Below are 14,288 nucleotides of genomic sequence, written 5' to 3'. Positions count from 1 at the left end.
GTTTTTTTTTTTTTCCTGAAAAGAGGGGCCGTGAATCTAGTAGACATTGTAAGTATAGTGTAAAAAAGAAGAGAAAAGATAGACGTCAGTCAATACCTATGATGCAAGAATACAGAGTTTAGTTCATTACCTAGTGGGATGTATAAGAAAATATCCCTAAGGTGTCTATAAATGTAGAGATTGACATTTTGAAAAACCAGCAAAAACTTTGTGGGACTTCACTCATAAATGAAATGTCAACATAAATTGGCACAATTTATATAGCTAGGGCAGAAAGGAGAATTTTGTTACTGAATTTATGAAAAACCTGAAAGAGAAATATTTTATTTTCAAGAGAATTTTTAAGAATATTATAAACTGAATAAAATATCATGTTGCTGCTACTACAAGAACAAGTTTATCTCCATTATCGATGACAACTTTCAGAGAACTACAAATCCAGTGTCACTTGGGGCTCTGTAGTTTCTACTTCCTTTGGAAGAACTATAATACAGGTATTTTCAGCCAACAGACAGTACCACAAATCAACCAGCCGATTTTAATATGTCCTTGTCCAATCAAAGTAAATGATGAATTAACCACAAACATCAACACTGTTAATGTTTATTGGTTATTTAAAATATAATAAGCTAAATAGCACAACCAGATTGACACTCACTTTTTAGGTAAGTTTTGTTCATCTGTATTTACTTTTGTTTCTGTTTCTTTATTTCCCAATGTTAGTTAATTAACACATATATACATAGACGTCTACACATTCTCCTCCCAGAATTTGCTGCTTAAAATGTATAAAAGTCATTTTTTTTTATTGTTAACATAGTATTTGTTACAAAATCTGTTAATGTTCTCATTTCTTCCGGCAATGTGTTAATTGCTAACAAAAATAAGGTTTTGTTTACATAGTCATTACATCGACAAACACTTAGAAAATTGTGTTTGTCTTTTAAGAAAAGTAACAGTATGAATGAAATGGTCACTCACCAATTAAAGATGGTAGCTGACAACCATAAAACACATCATTCTGTTTCTGGTCTCTGTATTTGCTACTTTACATTAAATTCTAAATTTAATAAAATATTTCATTTCTCTCTCTCTCCAATGTCACCAAAATTTTCCCCCAATATCTGAGAGACGAAAATGCAACCTTACTTCCCTGAGACCTTATCCTAAGTAGTCACTGTTCAGCAAGCAGGCAGCATGTGTGCCCTACAGGCACACAATTCAAACCAAGAAGTAGAAAAGTCTTGTTGAAAAAACTTTCACATTCAAAAGCGGCACCTTTGTTGATCTCCAAGAGCTCTGGTACAGTTACTCAGCTTGTTGTCAGTTTTTGTCACTAAAATACTGCCACCTTCAGGAAGAAATGTAGGAATCTGCAATTGCATTAGTGAGGGAATCTCACTGAGAACCATTAAATCCAAATTCCACACAGCCCTTTATTAGAGCATAGCTATAATATATCCTGAGTTGTTTTTTCTATATACCTAAACATTAGTAATCTATTTTAGTAGACTTTTTTCCCTTAATAGCTTTTTTTTTCTGAATAGCTAGGCATTACAGTGAAAAGCTGCCCAGAAATAACAAATGGAAGATAATTCACTATTAGAGATAAAAGTAAAACTTCTTCAGTAAGACCAGGAATTCTCAGGTATTAAATTACAAAACATGAAGAACAAGCTCCAAAATATTTTCTATACTCAAATAATGAAATACATATATAGAAAATATATATGTACACAGTTTTAAGAAATAATTCCATGACCCATTATACATTTTACAAGAACTATATCTCTTTAAATCCTCTTTCAGGAGCTAAAATAGGATTTTCTTCCCCTTTACCTTCTAGGTCCTCCTTCATTTATCAGTTAACATAAAATTTAAAAGCAACTTTGTGCCAGCTGTCTAGTGTTTAAATTGAACATTTCAGTTTACATCAAGAATGTTCTCGTTCTTTTTCTCTCTCTTGCTTTTAAAAAAATTTCTAGAAGTTCAGCTCTCTATTTCATCATCTGCTCTTGGTCTGATTTTATTTCATTTCCTTTCACTTATTCTTTCCCTTATCTTCTTTTCTATCTTCTTCTCTTCTTCATTGGTGTATTTTTACTTAATTTAGAAAGTCCATTGTAATTAGCCAATTTCTTTAATGCCCTATAAGCACTATATACAGGGCCCTCTTTCTGTTTTCTCTTTATTCAAAATCCATGCCCTATTCAGACAATGCCAATAAGTACTTTTCATAAACAGGTTTTTTTTTAAGTGTATGATTATTGTGGAATGTCACAAATATTTTACAAAACACTAATTATAGAATCTGATTGGAAAGGACACACACACAAAGCCTTCTCTTATTTTAATCCTCAAAGCAGTTTGTCAGATCGCCCCAGGTTAATTTGAAAATGGAATAAATTAAAATTTCAATGTGATAACTTTGGGAAGAAGGAGGAACTTTACAAAATAACTTTGATATTCCCCTAAACGAATTGAGTGAAGACAATAACCACTACAAATCAAGTTTCTAGAAAAAGAAGATTATTAAAAGAGAAGGTATACTATCGGATATTAATAATAATTAAAACTATGTGGAATCAGTGTCTGAAAACAAGAACAGATGAACAGAGTGCAAAAGGAGCCTAGTATAGATACGAATTTAGCATGCGTTAAAGTGAGGGCAGATCGCTTATTTTTAAAATGATGTTAGAACAACTGATTAACTGTTTGAAAAAAAAAAATTAGAACTTCTACTTCATAAATATCCCAAAATGAAATAAATCCAGAAAAAGCAGAATTAGCCACTTGAAAATTAAGGTCTATTTTAAAACACAAATGAATACTTTTTTGACTACAACGTAGATAAGGAAGAAACAACAAAAAAGATTGATAAGTGGATTAACCTAAAAATTAAAAGCATCTCTGTTTAAAACATCATAAATATAATTAAATGACAAATGGTAACTTGGAAAAAATATTTTCAACATTAATGGCAGCTAAACGTTTAATATCTTTACATTGGAAGACATCTTACAAATAATAAGATAAATACCTACACAGCAGAAAACGAGCATTAACTATGAGCAGACCATTCAAAAGAAACATTCTTGTCTCATTAACATATTTTTTAATGTTCAATCTCATTAGCAATCAAAAATACAAATTAAAACAGGGAGTTTTGCTTTTAAAATTGATGAATATTTTTAAAAACGTAATACCTGGTTTCACCAAGGGTATTGCAAAATAGTGTTGCCATACAAACTTTTGGGATGACAATTGACTATTTCTATCCATAGTCAATCCCCTTACCCTTCAACCAGCAGTTTCTTAGGATGCAGTCCTATATGTTTAAATAAAATAATCAATATGTAAAAAAGATCTGTATATGAGAATAATCACAATGGAGATTGGTAAAATGAATAATGGCACATATATATAAAGGAATACTATTATTTATTCAGTTTAAAAAATAATTACATGGGGAAATATTCATGTATTTACTAAGTGATTAAACAATTATTAAACTATATTATGTAATAATCATAATGTATGCTTAAATACACAGAAGAAACTGAAAACAAATTGTTAAAATATCAAACAAATTTTTTATTTTTCCTGAGCGGTAAGACCATGGTTAATTTCTTTACTTCATTTGAATTTTTTTTTTTTTTTGGTTTTTCAAATGTTCTACAACACTATGACATTTTAAACAAAACAAGACTTGTTTTAAACCAGTGAAGACCCTCATTATAATTCCATTTCAGGTCATGTATATTAACAGAAAAACAGAAATGTCATATGTAACATACATTAAAAAAAAAAATGATTCCTTTGTCTACACCCATAGAATGTACACCACCAGGAATGCACCCTAATATAAATTATGGACTTTGGGTGATACAATGTGTCAATGTAGGTTCATTGATTGGAACAAACGTACCAGTTTGGTGTGGGATGTTGATAGTGAGGTAGACTGTGTGCCTGTGGGAACAGGGAACTCTCTGTACTTTCTGCTAAATTTTTCTGCGAATGTAAAACTGCTCTAAAAAATACAGTTAAAAAAAATGATTCCCAGAATGCAAACTGGATGCAAAGTAAATCTGGCATTGCTTAGCACAGAAATATGATTTAGTGAAGAAGGCTTTGAGATATGCTGAACAGGTGTCTAAGAAATTTTTAGATATCAATTGCTTTGAGCAAATCTATATCTCATATGAGTATAAAATTAATATATAATATTTAATCATTTGCTTTCTTATCCACATAGGTAGAAGGAAGTGTCCTACACCAGCTCTGTCCAATATAAAATATAAGAGTCACATAAATAATTTTATTTTACTATTTTTTGAATTTTATTTTTGAGACAGGGCCTCACTCCATCCCCAGGCTTGAGTGCAGTGGCATGATCATGGCTTACTGCAGCCTCTACCTCCCAAACTCAAGTGATCCGCCCACCTCAGCCTCCCAAAGTGCTGGGCCAGGCACCATACCCAGCCTCTCACACATAATTTTAAATTATCTGGTAGCCACCATTAAAAAAAAGTAAAAGGAAATGTGTAAAATTAATTTTAATAACATATTTCATTTAACCCAGTATATCCAATTACCATTTCAAAATATAATCAGTATAAAGATTATTGAGATATTTTATCCATTTTGTCATATTAAATCATTGAAATCTGATGTCAATTTTACATATGCAGCATATCTCAATTTGGTTGCTAAATTTTCACTGGAAATACCAGATTAGTATTTAGATTTCATAAAATTTACTGTTGAAAAAGCAGATTAACATACCCAAGTTTTTCCAAATATAATTGTTTTAATGACTAACTTGAGAATCTGTTTTAAAGTTAAAATTATAATTTAAATTCAGTTTTCTCAGTTGAACTAGCACATGTAGCTAGACGCTAATTTGTTAGACATATCTCCTCTTGGAAGTGGTTAATAGTGAAATATTGTCACATGCTACTTTAGGGGAATAGGCCTGAATACCCCTACTACTCAGTAAGTTGAAATCTAAATTTTAATCATGTTAAAAGAATGTAAACTGTGTATCCTTACCTACTTTCTTGGCCTTCTTTAATATCACTGAGTCATATATGTGTTAAGTTATTCTTAGCAAATTCATCTGCAAAAAGGGAAGTCGTTTCCTACGCTAAAAATGAGGGATCGCTCCCAGTAATCAATTGGCTGCATAATTCCACTTCCCCTTGCTGGATTAAGGGATGATTCTGCCACTATACAATTTCTAATAGTAAAGACTAAGAGTGTGAAAAGTGAAAAAAAATACAGGCACATTGCTATTTATAGTAGATTGATTTGTGACCTCACAGGCAACAGAACTTCCTCACACATTTAAGAAGTCTTGCATGACCCAAAGGAGTAAAACTAATGAACTGTCCAAATTTCAGCTGTGTTTTGCAGCTTGCCGTACAAATTGGACAAGCCCTTTACTATTAGAAGCCATTCCTCCGGTGGCATTAATGACTGAAATATTTTAAATTCATCACAAACTGGACTCAAATTCTCACACACTGGTATGGAACGTTGTTTCCTGTACTAGCAATGGAATAGCTAAAATAGAACATACACAAACATGGCTTCCAATGATGATAGTTGTTTGGAAAAATAATAACGTATCATGACGAATGTCCCTTTCATTCCTCGGAATAAATATATTCCCCCAAATGTATTTCTTCACTTGGTAACATAAGTTAAAAAGCAAAACCAGCTAGGATGTGATCTGTGATAAAATAAGAGTGTACATGAACCACTAATTCCAATGTGTCAGTCAATCAGTCATCAAAAAACTGTAATTGTACTGCCTGCCAGGGACTTCAACCATCCTCAGGATACATACATAAGTAATACAGTTCCTAATTAGGGAGGTAGACAGCAGAAGATAAGTAACAATGTAAGGTAGCATGTAGTCAAGTAGCAAGTGAGGGACCCAGATAACAACTGTTGTAGGACTAGAGCACTGGTTCTCAAAGTGTCTGTGGAGGTCCTTGAGACTCAGGGGTTCTGTGAGGTTAAAACTAATTTAAAGTACCAAGGTGATATGTGCCTTTTTCACTTTGCCAGTGTTTTCACTGATGCTGGGTGAAACTGTGGTGGTCTTGGCACAAAGCAAGGAAGTGGCATCAAACTGTAGCCCAAAAAAAAAGTTTCACTCAAGAATGTACTGGATAAAGCAGTTTTATATATATATATATATATATATATATATATATAGACTAAATTTATTAAATCCTGACCCCTAGGGTATGTCTTTTTAATATTTTGTGGGACAAAATAGAAATGATATATAAAGTGCTTCCATTACACACAGATGTATGATGGCTGTCTAGGAGAAGCACTAGTACAATTGAGTTTCAAGTTGAACTAGTCAGTTTTTTTTATAGAAGAACATTTTTATTTGAAAGAACAACTGACCAACAAGACAAACTGTGGTTATTCAGACATGAATATTTGGCAGATTTTTTTTCTCAGAAATAAACAAAGCGACCCTGTCATTTCTAGGAAAACAATTGACAAGATTTTTTTTTTAACCAATGATAAAATTATTTGAACTTACAAGTAAAAATTAAAATATTGGAAAATTTGTATCCTAATATGTAAAATATTTCCTGATGAAATACAACTAATGAATATGATATTTTTGATATCGTACAATGAAATAGACATTTGGAAGAGCTGCATAATTCAGTGAAGGAATAATTTCCCAGTGACCATTACATGCTGTTACAAATCACTCGATATATTTTGCTTTGTGTAAAATGTCCAAGCAATAGACCAGTGGGTTTTAATGTAACAGAATATGAAGTTTATTGATATGGACTTAAATTCTGCATTGCAATTAACTTTTTTGAAATTATCACTTGAAGGATTTTGTAGTAGTATTAAAGACTATCCACAATTATCTGAAAACACTCCTTTCTTCAACGATGTTTCTCTTTGGGGCCAGATTTTCTTATGTACTTAACCTACACAACACGTCACAATAGATGAAAATGCAGAAGCAAATAAGGGAATCCAGCTGCCAGATATTAAAGAGACTTCCAAGATATAAAATAACCTTTTTCTCAAATTTTTGTTTGGGAAAACATTTTTTTATTAAAATGTGTTATTTATGTTAATATGCAATGGCCTTGTCATTATTATAAATTAAGTAACTCAGGTAACATATTTTAAACATTTCTCCAATTTTAATTTCTAATACAGTAGTATCAATAGATGCAATCCACATAAACCTACATAAACAAAAGCTTTATGGGGCTTTAAGATGAAGATATTTGAGAATCACTGGACTAGAGAAAGAGCAGCAATCAGGAGAAGTTAGAGAGACTGTTCCCTGGGACCTGCTATTTCATAATCTCCAAACACACCCTTCCTCCTCCAGCGCTTTATGACCCAGACTGAACGGTGTTGATTATTTAGAGATGACCAATTTACACTAGTGTTCTTCAGGTAACAGGTATATTTGTGGAAATGCAATAAAAAATCCTTAAATGCAGCACAACTCCTTCATAATCACAGACCTTCTATTAAGTGGCAGAACTAAAAACACATAGAATAAATATATGAGATTTTGCCATGTATCAGTGGTTCTTTTTCATGTCCAAAGCCTCCCTTATAACATTTATTATTATCATTTTCCAACCCTTCCATGGACCTAACATAATTAAAGATATTGTCTAGCAAACAAACTACATTTATTAAGTAACAGTAAATTTATTTTCCTATTTTGGATTGACTTTATGCAATGCCAGGCAAAGCAAAAACAATAGAATTTTCTGCAGTAATCATGTGATTTCTGTTTAGAGTTTTGAAAATTTAAAATAGGTTGTAGATTCCTCCCCACCCCATCATTACTTCCAAAAAGCACTTGGTGTATAGAAACTCAAGGTTGAGATACTCTGTGGCCTATAGGTTTTGGTTTTGGTTTTGTTTGAATTTCGTTTTTGGTTTTTGGTCACTCAAATCATGATAGAAATAAATTTTCCCATTTTTGCTCAGTGATCAGGTATCTGAGAATCCAAGGTTTGAATCCCTTATACGGATACACGCAGTTTTAGGGTTTGCAGAGAGACAATAAAAAGCCTGGGCTCTAAAATCAGAAAACGGCTTTCCAGTTAATAGCTGTGTAAATGTAGGCAAGTAGATCAAGTTCACTGAACCTTAGTTTCCTTATATGTAAAATGTAGCTAATGATATCTACCTTGCTTAGCTGGTGTGTGGCACAGGAAATGATAGACATTATTATTCAGCAAATAAACCAAGTTGTGCTATAAATCCATAAATTGCTTTCGATATTGAAACTGTTGATATTTTATATTATTGCCAATTTGTGGCAAAAAAAAAAAAAATGTGAAAGACACTTTTGTGATTGGTCCTTGGTTCAGTTTTGCTCCTTTAAACATGGACTAAAACGTGCCCATGCTCAGTGTGCAGTTCCTTAAACACATTTGAAGGTGAATAGTGCTGGTCCCTGACAAACTTAAAAATTGTTCAGGTTTATCTTTAGGCACAAAGAATAATCTGTGTTCTCAAATGCCATAGTGACCTCTATCCCATGGTTTAACAGCTGTAGGGCTATCCACAGAAGCAGCTGGGCCTCTGGTTTATCTTAGTATCATGAACCCAGTATGGAAATCCTCCCACTCAGATTTACTCACATTACTTCCCTGACCTAGACCACAAGTTAGTCCTTTCTTTCCTCTAATTCCTCCTCTCCTCTCTCAGATACAGATTTGATACTTTCCTACAAATGTTCTACGACTTTAATTCGTATTCATCATTAATTTGAAGAGTCTATATTCTGACATCATGATATGAACTTTCCATGTTAATGAAATGTCTGACAATTTAGTGTGCTATTGAAATTCTTCCCTTCTCTAGTAGTTACGGTTGCATTTCTAAAATCTGTTACGATGTTGGAAAAATTGCATTAAACGTAGATATCATCAAGGTTTTGTTCATTATTGTAATAAAATGAAAACATCTTAGTGTTGTGTTATAAATCCTATAATTAGACTGTAATCCTTCCCTCCCTTCCAAAGGTATTTCAGGGATTAGAGTTTTTAATTGTGCATGAGATTTATAAAGTAGGGGCACAGCCTTGTTACTACTATTATACATTTTGTTTTTCATTTGGATAATTTAGCCGTTATCACTTCAAAAAGCTATTTAGAGACGACTGTAATAGCTAGTCTCTAAATTTTTACATTGGATTTTTCTTTCCTCCAAAAAACTTACTGCTCCACAAACCCCCAAATATATTTTTAATTTAGGGAAAAAGTGCTCATATCTGAGAAAATGTGGATTTGGAGAATATATAGAACGCTTCCTCGGGAATTCCGAAAACTCAAGCGCTCTGGCTTACCAAGTGAGGAAGGTTTTCAGGAAAACCCAGCCCCTCAGGACTCTCGATCTGGACCAATCCCAGCTGCCATAGCTCCGCGCTCCCGGGATAGGGCTGTGTTGCCGACGCCTCGCGGCGCAGGAGGACACACACCCTGCTAGGACTAGCTCAGTCCTCCCAGTTTCCCTTCCGAGATGCCTCGGAATCTTTACCACGGTCATCAAGCGATTCTGTGGATCAGTAGTTCCCAACTTCTAGGGACAGACGCCCCTTTAAAATTCAACGCAACAGACCACCACCCTCCAAACAGACTGTGATAGCCGTACTTTTAAATTCTCTACTGATTGAGAAAACTCAAAAACAATCAAAAACTCCAATAGAGCCTACAGTACTTTCAAATGACTGCGTATTTTAATTATAGCATTTGCATACATCTGAGTTTATTTATCTATGCTGTACGCTAAGTTTACGGGCAGGCTTGGTGCACAGATGGTTTCGCCCACCCGTTGCACAGGGGAAGCCCCCCAAGCGCCCAGGCTCGGAGGCCCAAGGCCCGGCAGCTGCTGCGGTGGACTTAGAGGCAGCAGGTCCTGCTTCTACCCCAGACGTTCAATGTAGTCGGATTCCCCGGGACAGCAGGGCAGCCTGCGTACACCTCGCCGGGGCATCGCAGGACACCTGCTGCCCCCTATCGGTGGTGAGAACAATAACCAGAACCCTTTTGGAATCAACTGGAAGAGGCCTTTTGAAAAAAAGAATATTCCAGGACTACGCAGTAGCCAGAAGACTCTCTAACAGCCTGGGTTTCCGCAGTCAGCTCCGACTGCCTCGTTTTAATGCAGGTTTTCCAAAGTGAAGGAGAGCATGCTGGATCGAAGAGGAATCTGACACTGCTTCGGTGAAGGCGGGGGTTGGGGAGGGGGCTGTTGAAGGGGTTCAAGATACACCTAAGGGTCTATTCGTTTTCCACCTCCCTATTCAGCAGCCCATCTCGTCCTTATGCAAAGCACTTGCTTTCACCCAGGATGGGGACACACATCAGAGCACAGTGTGGTGTTTTCCCAAGCCCCCGAGGCACCTGTCCCCTCACATTACACCTTGAGCAGAGTCCAGTGACCTCTGCTGCAGAGGCGACAAAGGCTCCCTGAAAAGCCGGCCTCAGCGGTGTCCAGGAATGGATTACAAACAGCGTGTTACTCCTGTGGTCCCTTTAATAAACAGGAATATGCTTCAGAAAAGCAAAAATAAATGTCGAGAAGTAAAAGGAAGCTATCGGCTACTCCGTTACCTCTGATGCCCGTGTATGTGAAATTTTCTTCTAAGACTGAGCATTAACATTTGCTTCCACTTGGAAATAGCCAAGATTGCTAACAGGCTGGGAACGTGTGTGTGTGTGTGTGTGTGTGTGTGTGTGTGTGTGTGTGTTGCTACATACTCTGGGATTTCTAATTTTATTTTCATCGCTTTATCCCCATTTATTACCACCCCCCACCCCAATACACACACACACTTGGCAGTATCCTAACTTGTTCACTCTTGTCCACACTTGTCTTGGCGCTCTGGGGAAGAAGGTAAGAATCGATAGATGAACGAAGGTGTGTGGAAGAAAGGAGGGAGAGGAGGAGGCAGAGTCGGCTTCTACACTAGACTGTGCTTGTTAGAGCAGGAATAGTGGCGGGGTGTCTTCGAGAGGATAACGGAAATGCCCCACCACACGCCCACAGCGCAAGTGCCGGCGTCCCCAATCGGCCGGTGGCAGCAGCAGAACCGGGATCCACTTGGCCCCTCAGGGGCTCTCGCCCGTCCGCTCTGGGCGTCGGGCTGTCCAGTTTCGCTGCGAATCTGGGAGAGGAAGGAGGCTCAGCTGGCTCCGTTCTCCCTCCCAGTCCGCTGTGGCGGCGGCCCCTGGCCAGGGCCCAGCCAACTCCCCGCTCTTGGGCGGCTGCAGGTGCCCAGTGGCCCATCCCCAGCGGGGGCGAAGCGCCGAGCTGGCCGAACCTTCCCCACGTCCAGCTCGGAGTGCGTCTCAGTCGAGCGGCAGAGGCCCCTGGGCCCGGTCGCTCCGGGTTCCCGCGGCCTGTGGGCGCGGCGCACAAGGGCGCGGGCGGGCGGCGGCAGCTCCCAGGCGGAAGGCGCGGCGGGGCCACGGTCACCGCTGCCGCCGGGGCTCGGGCGGAAGCGCGGGCTCCGGGGGGAGGGGCTGCCGCGCCCCGCCAAGGCCCAGGGATCCCGGCCCCGAGCGGCTGCCGTCCGTGCAGCAGCGGTCCCCGGGCAGCCCTTACCCTCGCCCGGCAGGGATGAGCCCTGCTCAGGTTCAGCCCCAACCCCGCGCGCGGCGGGGCGAGGCCGAAGCTCACGCAGGTCCGCCCGGCTGTACGTCTTTCACTCGCACACACGGAGCCCCCTGCCAGGCGCGCAGGCCCCGGCTACGAGGCCGGCTGTCCGCCGTCTGCCACCTCCAGGACCCAGAGCCTCCAGCCCCGGGCTCCCGGCAAGCTGTGACTTCCCGGATGGGGCCATGCTTTTCTTCCATGACAATCGGGACTCCTCCCCTCCCAACGATCTTTCTAGGAGGCCACCTCCAGAGATTGCGAGGCAATTTCCTCCCTGCCGGTACCAAACTGTAACTCCTCTCGCTACAGAAGCCGAGAACCAAACGCTGACTATTTGGCGAGGGACCACCACCACCTAGAAAAACACACGGTTCAGGGTGCGTGGATTGTTTGCATCAGCGACTTCATGGCGAATAGAAGTTCTCTATTTTTGATAGCCCTGATTTTCAAGCGTTTTAAAAGTTACGTTGTTCTGTTTTCTGCTTGGTCAACAACACGGAAAATAGAATACTGCTTTTTTGTGATTCAAAATCAATTGTAATTACAATGACTTTGAGAATTTCACGGCATCTTGTGAGATAAAATGGAGATGCGCACCTAGGTGAGAGTCACTGGAGTGGATTACGTAGTGGCCGGCTGGATCCGGCTAACAGTCTCTGAGGCTCATTCCCTTCCGTTCTCAGCTCGCCCACTCTAGAAGGACTTTCATCTTTAAATTATTTTTTAATTATCATGAGGCTCTCAGTCTAAGAAAGCAAAGATTGAGCGCCACATTTAAGCAGTTCTCTCAAACTAGCTTTACCTTTCTTGGGGAAGTAATTCCTGGGCTAATAATTTCAGATCTGAGAACAAAAGAAGTTGCTTAAAAAACAACAACAACAACAAAAAAAAAAACACGCAAACTTTTATTTACGCAACAGATACTTATGGAGCGTCTACCTTGCACCAAATACGCACACACGAGCGCGCACACACACACACATACATGAATACTGTGGACTATACAAATAACATATAACATCTGTTGAATGATTAATATGTGACAGGCAATATACTTGCTATTTAAAAAGCATTCTATCATTTTAGCCTTCCGGGGACATATGAAGTAGAGATACTGTCATCCCTGCTTTACCTTTGAGAAAAATACAAGTCATGAAGTAACTTACTCTAGGTCACCCAGTTAGTAAGTGGCAGGACAGGACATTACAGTTTAACGCCCAGTCTGAGTCCTCAGAGACCTCAGCCTAACCTCTACACTGTCCTCCAGTCAGATCTGGGAATCTGTATATTTTGGAACCACCTTACGTGAATGTGATAAAAGTCGAACTTGAAAAGCCTTGACATAATCAAACTTTCTCATTTTCCTGATCAGAAACCTTCCTCATTTTCCTGATCAGAAAACAAACTCAAAGAAGTAATTTTTCTGGAAACACACAATTGCAGAAAAAGATCCAGAGAGGCTGTTCCTGGTTTCTTGGCTTTCTACTATCCAGACTACATTGGCTCCGGAGGAGTTAAAGAAGGTAAATAATTCAACAGTTACAAAAAGTGTACAGTCAATTCTTGATTATCCTTAGTTTTCCCTTCAAATTGCTTGCCTTCTGGATTTTTGACTGTTAATCTAGTTTCTCTCCCAGAGGGAGAGAGAAACCGTGTGAAACTCAATTATTTCATTTCTGCTAATGTTACCTGGTAAGAACACTAATATTAAAAAGGAAAATGGGGGCCAGGCATGGTGGCTCATGCTTGTAATCCCAGCACTTTGGGAGGCAAGGCAGGAGGACAGTAGAAGTTCAAGACCAGCCTGAGCAACATAGACAATCCATCACCCCCACCCCCGCCATCCCCACCCCTACCCCTACCCTATCTCTACACAAAGAAAAAAAAAAACAAAATGGGCATGGTAGTGTATCCTGTAGTCCTAGCTCCTCAGGAGGCTGAGGTGGGAGGATCACTTGAACCTGTAAATTCATGGCTGCAGTGAGCCAGGGTCATGCCTCTGCACTCCAGCCTGGGTGTGGTGGTGTGCACCTGTAGTCCAGCTATTCAGGAGGCTGAGATGCGAGGGCTGCTTGAGCCCAGAAGGTCAAGGCTGCAGTGAGCCATAGTGCAGCACTGCATACCAGCCTGGGCAACAGGCAGACCCTCTTTCAAAAGAAAGAAAGAAAGAGAGAAAGAGAGAACCATGGAGACTACTGTCTTTTCTCAACAATTCTGAGCAAATTATTTCCTTTACTTAAAATCATTTGCTGATCCCCTATCCATTCTGCAGGATAAAATTAAAATTAGACTTATGAAGAAGGCAGATAAAATATTACATGGTATTACTGCTGACTACTTTTCTTCACCCACAACTCTGCCTCTCATTGAACTCTGAGCAATACTAAACAGGATGTAGTCCTCTGAACATATAATGCTATCCCCTGCATTATGTTCTTGCATTATTCCCATCTTCTGGCTGACCTTCCTTCCCCACCTGTCTCTTGGAAAATGTCATTCATTTCCCAAAACCCTGCTCAGACAGCACCACACATGCGAACTTTCCTGACCCTCTACTACCTCCCACAGAGCAATAACCTTGCGCTTGTGAAGCAGGCCTC

At 38.8% G+C, this 14,288-nt stretch overlaps 2 long non-coding RNA genes across 2 annotated transcripts in view; one reads left to right on the top strand and one right to left on the bottom strand.

Annotated features, from left to right (window-relative positions):
* The window catches only part of LOC126949283 (uncharacterized), a 128,838-nt gene extending 127,377 nt beyond the window's left edge, over window positions 1-1,461 (bottom strand). The window contains exon 1 of the long non-coding RNA XR_007723653.1: window positions 1,150-1,461. This is a non-coding gene — a long non-coding RNA (uncharacterized LOC126949283). The remainder of the gene's footprint in view (window positions 1-1,149) is intronic.
* A 9,436-nt stretch (window positions 1,462-10,897) lies between these two features.
* LOC126949284 (uncharacterized) overlaps window positions 10,898-14,288 on the top strand; it is a 32,417-nt gene continuing 29,026 nt past the window's right edge. The window contains exon 1 of the long non-coding RNA XR_007723655.1: window positions 10,898-10,926. This is a non-coding gene — a long non-coding RNA (uncharacterized LOC126949284). The remainder of the gene's footprint in view (window positions 10,927-14,288) is intronic.

This window comes from Macaca thibetana, chromosome 2, assembly GCF_024542745.1.
Source record: "Macaca thibetana thibetana isolate TM-01 chromosome 2, ASM2454274v1, whole genome shotgun sequence".
NCBI lineage: Eukaryota > Metazoa > Chordata > Mammalia > Primates > Cercopithecidae > Macaca > Macaca thibetana.
This window is presented reverse-complemented; position numbering and strand designations above follow the sequence as displayed.